The sequence below is a fragment of the Glycine soja genome, chromosome 5 (genome assembly GCF_004193775.1).
Source record: "Glycine soja cultivar W05 chromosome 5, ASM419377v2, whole genome shotgun sequence".
Lineage (NCBI taxonomy): Eukaryota > Viridiplantae > Streptophyta > Magnoliopsida > Fabales > Fabaceae > Glycine > Glycine soja.
In genome coordinates this window covers 26,235,405-26,246,298 of record NC_041006.1, presented here as the reverse complement: position 1 = coordinate 26,246,298, position 10,894 = coordinate 26,235,405, and the positions used below count along the sequence as shown (strand labels likewise).

Below are 10,894 nucleotides of genomic sequence, written 5' to 3'. Positions count from 1 at the left end.
AAACAAATGACCATAAAATCATCAAGGTCACCACCACCACCAACAAATTTGGCATCACCCTGTTCATTAGTTACTTTGACAACCTCACCTGCAAACACATGCATTAGATCTTAACACATGAACCATTTACCATAAAAAGAAAATAATAAGAACAAAAGTGAAAAACTGAATTTTACAAGGATCATTTTTTAAAAAAAATAAAGGGATACTTTTTTTAAAAAAATGTATAAGGTACAAAGACAAAATATTTAGGTCATCAAAAAATTATAAAACATTTATAGCAAAAATGTGTTTTTTCGGTGAATATTTATAACAAAAATATATTAGTAATATGTCTTTTTCATAAATTTACTATATATTTAAATGTTTAACTAGTGTTTTGAAAACATGTATAGATATTCTATTTAAAATATAAGAATGTATATGGAAAAGTGATATATAGCTCACCCTCCTTCAAATCGCTGGTTGCCACCTCTGATAAAGATATCAGAAGGAGCATGGCCAACATGCTTGCTGGGTATGTGAAAAGAAGATTAATTGGGTATCAAATAAAAGTTTTACATACCTCAATTACATCAAAAAGAAAGAAATTAGAGATAAAAATTTGATAATTTATTTTTACATTTTTTCTTGTATTTAATTTCTTTTCTTTGTTTTACATCTACTCAGTCAAACAAACTTTAATTTGGAAAAAGAGAAATAAGGTGGAGAGGAGAGAAACAGATAGAAAATAAAAAGGTAATTATGTTTGGTTAAACAGAAATAATAAAGGAGAAAAATAAAAAGACATGAGAATGAAACTCATTAGATATTTTTATTTTATTTCTTACTTATTTAATGTACTTATTTATCTCAAAAATAAATTATAAGAAATAAGATTCTTTTTAAGACTCACGAAAGAGAAAAGAAAAGATTCCCGTCCCAAGGGAAAGTGTAGGACGGAAGTCTTTTGAAAAAAATAGCCTTTTAACAATAAATAATAAATAATTTTATATTATGTAAGAATGATATAATATAAAGTTTCAAAATTTTCAAGTTGAACTTTTTAATTAGTATTAATATTTTAGTATAATTTAATTCTTTGTTTTTACTATCTTTTCTATTCATATAAATAAATATAGAAAAATCTGTATTTCATTCTTACTTATTTTTGTCCATGCAAATAATATATTTTCTGTTATTCCTCTTTTGTTTTTATTTTTCTTATTTTTTATTCTTATTTCACTCTTAATCAAAGGAAGTGGAAATGTCTTTATGGGCTCGACGAATCCCATTTATCAATGAACGAAGAACAACTCATATAAGCTAGTGAATTTCACATGGTTGCACACAAGACAACTCCCAACAGGCCACCCATGGACACCCTGGCCTCCACCACAAAATATACTATGTAGTCAATTAATCTTCTTTTATTTGATGAAGATATCATAAGTGCTAGCCAAAGGTTGATCATAACTAAAATAATAATAATAATAATAATAATAATGCTTGGATCCAAACTAATCTTGCCTCTAGATCTAACTAGAGAGACAAGAAACTCTAGAGACAGAATATGCATTGAAGATGTCACTACGTCACTATCAGTACATAACCCCAAAGTCCAGCTAACCCTGATTTGTTTTCAGCATCTAATTCTATCCCCAAAGAACAATCTCAACAGAACAATGTCCATCAACTCAAGAATGAAATATAACTAAGTAGAATTCCAAAAAGAAAAAACTTATAGGATGTCGAGGATCTTCAAGCATAGGAAAGAGACCTCTCACAATAAGTGATTGTCTTGCTTGAGTCCCAAATTGAATTTCTTAGTAAGTTTGGTAAGCAAGGTGTAAGCCAATGTAAACACAACACATTCTGGTAAATAAATTTTTCTAAACAATAGATGGAATTAGGGGTGTCCATATCCAAGAAAGTACAATAGCATCTTCCAAACATAAACACAATTCGTGGTTGTATCTACTTACTTTACACAGGATATAAATATTATAATTATGATATGCTGAGAATACTCAACAGTAAAATTAAAATGTATTAATATTATTTATAAAATATTCATTACGGTTGTATATTAATTGTATTAGATGTAAGCCTTCCCAAGAATGAAAGTTGGCAGTTGATCTATTCAACCCAATCTCTTAAGGGGAATTAATAACAGCCACAAATAGTTAACAGAAAATAAGCAGCTAACTCAACATTTAAAATTCAACCCTCAGAAGCTCCACTTTAGCTGGTTTGTCTTAAGTCGGGGGATCACAACAGATAGTTCATTGTTGGCCTATACTTTGCAATCAATCTGGCAAGTAGACAAGTACATGTAACATCTTTGGACAAAAAGAATTAAGGATAAAGGTGAAATGAAGATGCAGGAAATGATATAGATATTAATTGAAGGATATCTAATTACTCATAAGAAAGTACCTTGCAGCCCTTCCAGATGAAGTAAAACAAATTATAATAGATGCTTTCACCTTAATTGCAGCTCGTACCTAACAAGTAAAACATTAGCATGTAATAAGCACACTTAAGAATCTACCATACTATACCAATAAAGCAAAAGCAAGAGGCATAAACCTGACGATCCCCCCACCCATCTCTACAAGAAAGAAAGAAAGGCGCACAAGCAAATACTATTAAAAACATAAGAGAAAAATGTAAATTACCGTGGAGGATGCAATAGATTCCAAGTGAGTCATGGGTTCTCCAACATACTTGACTGTCCTTTTAAAATATAGGTCTTGATTGAAAACTTTCTCAGCCTACAAGGACATGAAATGGAAGGCAAAGACTTGAGCCAATGTTTTGAGGGACATTTCAAATAGGATAACTCATCCAAGGGCCACCCCCATGTGACAGTTTCCCTTTTTCTACAACAAAGCTAATGCTCAGTTCTCAATTGATATAAAAACAGAATGTCCCCCCATTCCACCCATCCTATTTAAGCTTTACCCCTGTCCTTCCACCCTCTCTAACTATTGAAATCTGGGAATCACTAACTGACAAAAAAAGAATAACATAATTTTCCTGTTATAATTCAAGATTTGATATGAAAGCATCTTAAAATTCAAATTAGAACCAGAAAAGAATGGATTGCAACATTTTATTTATCATATATAAATATAAATTCAATTCATGCGGGTAAAGATTCTACGGTCTTTTACATCACTTAACGACAACATCAGATACAGTGATACTGGCATTAGAGGTTAACCTCATTATAAAGGACACTAGTCTGTACGAAGATATGCAAACTCACCTCAACATTTTCAATCTTTGCAAAAATTTGAGTTTGGCTGAGATCACCTAACTTTGAAAGAAATTCACGAGCCTGCATCACAAACATATAAAGGTTTTTTAATAGAAAACCGAAAACATCTCTTAGAATGTGAGTTTCTGAGATGACATATAAAGGATTTGGATCTCAAATTACATGGTGAACATCTTCAGCGTGTCGAGTATATGACAATGACAGAAAATCAATTTTGTTTTTAACACCCCAGGAGCTTATAACCTGAAACAAATAAAGTAAAAGTGTAAAATAAACCTAAAACTAAGGAAACCTATTTTCTAGGCATAGAAAAATGTACATGGGCAATGAAAGGTAAATCATTCTAACATACTAATTAAAGGTAGAACTTACCTCCTGGTCTTTCTCAGTGAGAGTAGGCAAATCAATATGAATCTGAGAGGCATGCAAAGTGAACAATGACCCAACCAATGTAGCTATGTTCTTTATAATACAAACAACATCTTGCCCTTTGACTTCAGATACTTGCACAACTTCAGATAGAACTCATCATGCAAATAGAAGGTTGGATATGCTTTTTATGCCTAGAGCCACACTTAGGTTTAGAGCATATCAATTCAACAAAATTAATTTCAACTACAGGAAATCACATTATTGACTAAAATAAATGGTTCATGAACATTAAAAATATATCAATACAAACTCAACCCAAATGAAAGGCATAATATAAATCGTTTGAAAAGATACCGAAGAACACTGAAATAATAGTAAAAAGAGACCTATTGCGGTAAACTTTGCATTCTGGGTTCAATAATACTACCTCTAGCCATTAGAAGTAGTTTCACTTCCTATGAACAAGTATTGACCAATGAAAATAGTGTCTCCCTTCTTCACTGCTTATAAATAACAAGAATAAAGATAAATATTGGGGTTCAAAACAACACAAAATATTGCTTTGAAACAAAAAATTTACAAATTATGCAAGCAACAAATTACAATTCAAGAAGATGTCTAAAGATATTTTGGGTCACAAAGAGAAAATTTCCATGTAGGAATCAAGCATGCACTGCATAAGCAGTAAAACGTAGAAAGTTAATCAGATGAAGCCATTTGAGTTAATATTCCATGGAAACAATGTACATGCAAGAAAGTCGCCTCATATTATGACAAGATGGAAAATATCAACAAACCTTAGCCAGTCCATCAAAATTGATAGGCAATATCTCTGAAGAGGCTTCTTGTCCCTGATCGGGAGTTAGAACAACCTGACCATTTGCCTCAAGTGAGATTGCTCTCTCACTTTTGTTAACAACTTGCATCTCTGTGCCTACCGTGTCCAGCATAACCTGTCAAAATCAAATAACAAACTCTCAGCTCCTTCCCCATTGTCTATTTTCAACATAAAACCCAAGAGAAGTGGAAAAATACAATAACACAGAAACCAAAGATTCCTCAAGCAGTTGCTAAAAAAGCTTCACTTCACCTTTACAAATTAGAAAGTGTTTAAACTCACCTAAATCACCTAAACCCCACTGTTTTAAGCAACATCTTCAGAAGCTCAATGGTCGAGCACTATTTCTTGTAACTATCAGCAAGCACTCTCAAATTTGTTCCTATTTTACATATTTGTCCGCTCAATACTTCGGAGAAGTCCTCAACAGAACCTTCCATGGCACCTTCAAACCCAACACCCATCAAAATATGTGCCACCACCTTCTGCAACAATTTCACCGCTTGCTCAGGCCCAATAACTCTCCCATTCCCCTTAGCTCCGAATTTCCCATGAGACAACCCTCCTCCATGTTCCACACTACCATGCTCAGGCCTAACCCCGTGCCTCTCCATCATAACAGAACTCATAGTTTCCGCAATAGGAGGCAAGGTATCAAGAACGCTAAGCACCTTCACTTTCTGCCTACTACTACTTCCCACTCTATCACTCAACGAAAGCGCACTATCAGGCATGTAGTTCAAAGCGTATGCTATCTCTGGAAAAATCGAGGAGAAAGTGGGGTTTGGATTGGTTTAAGCTGGTTGTAGTTAGAGCCCAAGAAGAAGGGGTTGGTCAGGGACTGGATGCGGAGCCTCTGCTTCTGATCTTTTGTGGGATTGGGGCTTAGGGTTTCTGCCCAATGAGAGAGACAATGCCGCGAGTGAGAGAAACATGATGCACGAGGGAGGGCTTCACTTAGGGGAACTAAGCGCTTCGATGAAGGGCTTCACATGCGAGGGAGCTCTTCATCGAGGGAAGGCAAACTTGTTGACGGAGGGCGGCCGCGAAAATTCGAGAGACAAACTTGTTGATGGAGGCTAGTTTTGCTGGTTGCGCGTGGACCACTCATATATAGGGCTTTTAAATTCAATTGAGATAACGACGATTTTTTAATAAAACCCGTCGTAATTTTTATGACCAACACACATTCTAAGGCAGTTTTCAATAACCATCTTAGAATGTGCGTCGTAAAAGGCTTTTTTCAGTAAGATAATTACAAAAATGTCATCAGCTCATTTTCTAAGGCGATTCCAAAAGAACCGTCGTAGAATGATTGTCGTAAAAACACACATTTCTAGTAGTGACACCAAGTGGAATTGTATAAGTTGTAGTTTGAGTTTTCCTTCGTCTGGCCATAAAATTATGACTCCTTGATGGGACCTCCAAAATGATAAATAATTTAATGGTTAAGTAATTTTGTATGAGCTTCCATTTTCAGTGTCCTATCAATATCTATTTTATTGCCTTTATCTATAAAAAAAAATCTATACAGTTGCATAGTATACTTTTGTGGAAATGTGATTCATAAGTATTTGGACTAAGTGTTTAATAATGAATGATGACTTCAAATTCATCATCAGACTAAAACAGGTACTTCTCACAACATGTTATCTGATGTGTGATAAAATTGTTTTTATAAACACAAAACCACTATGAAAAAGGGAACCTCAACTAAACATAACATTTTTTAAAATCATCAAACACACCATGCCGAGAAGCAAACTAGAAGTAAGCAAGCTAGAAAACAATATTATAGAACTTCAATATAATCAAACCAAATAAAGAAAGTATACCAACAAAAAAGTGTCCATCAGAGCAGAGAAAACCTATTCAATATTTTGAAAAGTGTAAACTCAAGCAAAAGTGTTATAGGTCATACAATTAGTTTGAGCATTATCCTTATTCTCTTACACCCTCATATACACTAGCTTTAAGTTTGACCAATCTCAGTATACACACAAATTGCATATCAATAATGAAATCAAACAAACTCAAATCCAAATCCAACAAAGTTTGGTGGAAATGCAACCTACAAACCCTAGATTATAGACACAAAATGCAAATTAATGAAACCAAACAGTAAAAGCATGATTGAAACAAAGATGAACAAGAAAAAACCCTATAATACTTAGATGAGAGAGCGAGAGAACCTAACCTCCGAGAGACAGACAAACTATGTTTCATAGAAGAAGTCAGAGTCCTTTGAGAGAGAGATTGAGTGCTCTCTGAATTACAGAGAGAGATCTGAGAGTGAAATGAGTAAGAGATCATCGTTGAGAGAGAGAGAGAGAAAGGACTGAGAGAACTATTGTAAGAGAGGAAGGAGCGAGAGGAACATCTGCATTGTGTCCTGAGTTCGCAAAATGAATTTCAAATTCTTTAATTTTTAAAAGAATTTAAAATCCTAATATTTAAGTTAATTAAAATATCCTAACAAAATACTGAAATTTTAATTTATTTTCAAATTCTTTATTCAAACACCTTATTTAATTAAAAAATAATTAAAATTCTTTAAAAAATTGAATTATCTTATTAAATTTCTCTATCCAAAAACAGATCGGAGAATTTGTATAGATTTAAACAAAAGACAAATATATTTAATTTTTTAAATTTTTAAAAATGATATGTACAAGTTTTAAGAAGAAATAAAAGAAAAATATATGTAGTTTTTTAAAATGTAAAAATGGGCATGTAATTTCATCTATGGAGTCCCGTCAATTACACTAGTCTATATAGCTGTCAACTGCTTATTGGAAGATACACTTTCAAATGCTTGTCCATTAGCTCCAATCCCGAGCTGTTTGACTACCCCACCACATACACACTAAATACTGCCCAAAACCCACCCTACATTATTACTGTTGACACATTAAATAGTCCAACAACATGAGGACTCTGATAACGGGGAAACCAAAAATGGGGACGATTTTTTTTAAAAGTATTAAATGATGGTAAATTTTAAATTAATATTTGATAAGTTATAGATATTTCACAACTTTTGAGTATAAAGTGGTATATTAATTTATAATTTTTATTTTTTTATTAGAGTTATGAAAAGATTTACGGCTTCTTATTTTTTTTAATCATCACTTTGAAGTTGTAAATATTTTAATTTTTTAAATTTTTTTATTAAAAGTCATAAATAATTTATGGCTTCAAAGTCATAAGCTTTTTTAGTTAAATTAATTATTTAAATTAATAAGAAGTCATAATTTAAATTTTTTTATGATTTATTCATTTTCAAATATTAATTTAAAACTTATCAGAAATTTTTTTTTTCTCTAATTTGATCGTTTGGTCTCTCATACTCCTATATCCTCTATAGCATTATTCCATGTTTGATACGTGTCAGCACTTCATCCACGACCAAGCTGAAAAAAAGGATCTCTTGCATTAGTTTTTCTTTTTCCTTATCAAAGATATGCCCCTTGAAATTAAATACATTAATAATTCCTCATCTTCCTTATATTGTAATCAACTGCACACAATACACCATGCCACAATTCTATTTCTTGCATGTTTCCACGAATATAGGTGTCTTTGCAAAAAATGCATGTGTGGATTGTATGGCGTATAGCACCCCGCTAAGGTTAACCCACGAATAGCAAGCATCCCACACTTTTTTCACCGTATTACAACTAAAGAAAACACGAGTCGTGGTCTCAAGCACAATATTACAGTGAGTGTGGTGTGACCTCAAGCATGAGAGTTATATATTGTACAAAAGCTCACTAGGGAAAAAAGAAATACTCTATGTCTCTACATTATTTTTTAAAATAAATATCATAAAATAAAACAGGAAAATCATTACTACAAAAAAGACTTTTAAAGTCGGTTATTTGACACTTTTGAAGAAGATTTTGAATCGTCTTTGAATCCGTCATCGTGAAAAGTCAATACTTTTCACCATGGTTTTTAAATCGTCTTACAAAGCTGGTTTCTATATCGTTTTTCACATAAATCGTCTTAGAATATCTTTTTTGTTTTAAAAATGTAAAAAATTGAGGATTTGAAGATGTTTTTAAAAAAAAAAACTGTGTTAGAAAGTAAACTTGTTAAGACAATTTTTTGAAAAACAATCTTAAAAATTCTATTTTCTAAGATGATTTTCAACAAAAATGACAGTTACATAGCTGTTGCTATTAAAAATCTATAATTTTACCTAAGTGTGCCAAGCCTATGAGTATTTTCCACTATGTTGAGGTATGAGAATTATAGTGGAGACCTAATACACATAGAATCTTACTAGCTACTGCTAAAAAATCATTTTATTTGATGGATGAAAAATGAATTTCTCTATTATGTATCAGTGTTGTTAAATAACGATCATGGCGCCCATCATGGCAAAATGGCATGGCAGATTTTTTGCCAGCCACCATAGACAATTTGTGAAGGGAAGCCCGCCATGAGTTACAATGGTGTGTTTATATGGCGGAATTTTGGCCTTCGACCATCCGCCATTGATAACGTTGCATTATATTACACTAGAAAGACAAAATATATACAAGAGGACATTATCTCCATCAATGTGAATTCAAGACTGGTACCATAATATCTAGATTGATTTTATATATTATCTTAATAAGGAACGACGAACAATCCTAGCTAATTTACAAGACAACTAAAAAGTAAAATTAAATCCCTAAAATTAATATATAACTTAATAGCTCCTAAAATTAGTATCAATCAATCAACCCAATTAAGGCTTGTTTATATAAGAGAAATCAGCTCAACTCAATATTTTATTCAGATGTTTCAAGATGAATCTAATGTGACATACTGTTTTCATGGATTCAGAAAACCTATAGAATAGATTGATTCTTTTTTTTTTTTACTAAGATTCCTTGATGGACCCTACAACTGTATTTGGAATGATTTTTGGAAGTGAAGTTTTTGAAGAATATATTGGAAAACTTGCACTGGCTTCTTTAGCATCTATAGAAATAGAGGAAGACTCACAAGATTCTGAAGTTTTGTGTAACAATCCATCTCGTCACTATGATATCATCATTCTAATTCCCGAGAATTTCAATTTTTAAATGAAAACTCCCTTAATTTGCTTATGAAAAATAAAAGTAATTTTTGTCTCGACATACATTCACCAAACAACACACCATTACTTAGGTGAATATATATATATATATATATATATATATATATATATATATATATATATATATATATATATATATATATATATATATTGTTATATCCTTTATCACATAATTGACTAACACTTAATAGGCTATGCTTTAAACCTTCTACAAGTAACACATTTTCAATGGGAGTAGAGGAACTCGTACCTATTTGTAGAAGCAAGCTTCATGATGATGAATCAAGCTGATTCAATATGATTTGATGATAACAAAATATGATGACAAAAAGCTCAAGAGAATGATTTCAAGATTGAGTCAACAATTCAAGAATCAAGAGAAGTTTGATTTCAAGATTCAAGAGAAGATGAATCCAAAATTCAAGAGAAGAAACCAAGAAGACTTCACAAGGGAAGTATTGAAAAGATTTTTCAAAAAACAAACATAGCACAATTTTGTTTTTCAAAAGAGTTTTTTTTTTTCAAATTTTCTAAGTTACCAGAGTTTTTACTCTCTGGTAATTGATTACCAGTTTCCTGTAATCGATTACTAGTGACAAAGTTTGATTTCAAAAGCTTTTAACTGAATTTGCAACGTTCCAATTGATTTCAAAATGGTGTAATCGATTACAAGATTTTGATAATCGATTACCAGTGCATCTGAACGTTGGAATTCAAATTAAATTGTGAAGAGTCACATCCTTTCATAAAATGCTTTGTGTAATCGATTACAAGGATTTGGTAAATCGATTACCAGTGACAAGTTTTGAACAAAAATCAAAAGATGTAACTCTTCCAATGGTTTTCAGGATTTTCTAAAGGTTATAACTCTTCCAATGGTTTTCTTGTCTAGACTTGAAGAGTCTATAAAAGCAAGACCTTGATTTGCATTTAAAACAATACTGACAACCTTTACAAACAACTTTTCCACATATTCTTTTACTAGCTTTGAATCTCTTTGAACATTTTCTTGAACTTCTTCTTCTTCTTCTTCTTCCTTTGCAAAAGCTTTCTAAAGTTTTCTGGTTTTTTTTCAAACCTTGAAAACAGAAGTGTGGTATATCTTTTATTCTCTTCTCCCTTTGCCAAAACGAATTCCCCAAGGACTAACCGCCTGAATTGTTTTTGTGTCTCTCTTCTCCCTTTTCCAAAAGAACGAAGGACTAACCGCCTGAATTCTTTTGTGTCTCCTTTCTCCCTTGTCAAAGAATTCAAAATGACATAGTCTGAGAATTCTTTTGATTCTTCCCTTTCCCTTATACAAAAGATTTCAAAGGACTAACCG

At 32.1% G+C, this 10,894-nt stretch overlaps 1 pseudogene; it reads right to left on the bottom strand.

Moving 5' to 3' along the window:
• Nucleotides 1-2,096: 2,096 nt before the first annotated feature.
• LOC114411226 lies at nt 2,097-4,074 on the bottom strand (annotated as a pseudogene).
• Nucleotides 4,075-10,894: the final 6,820 nt, after the last annotated feature.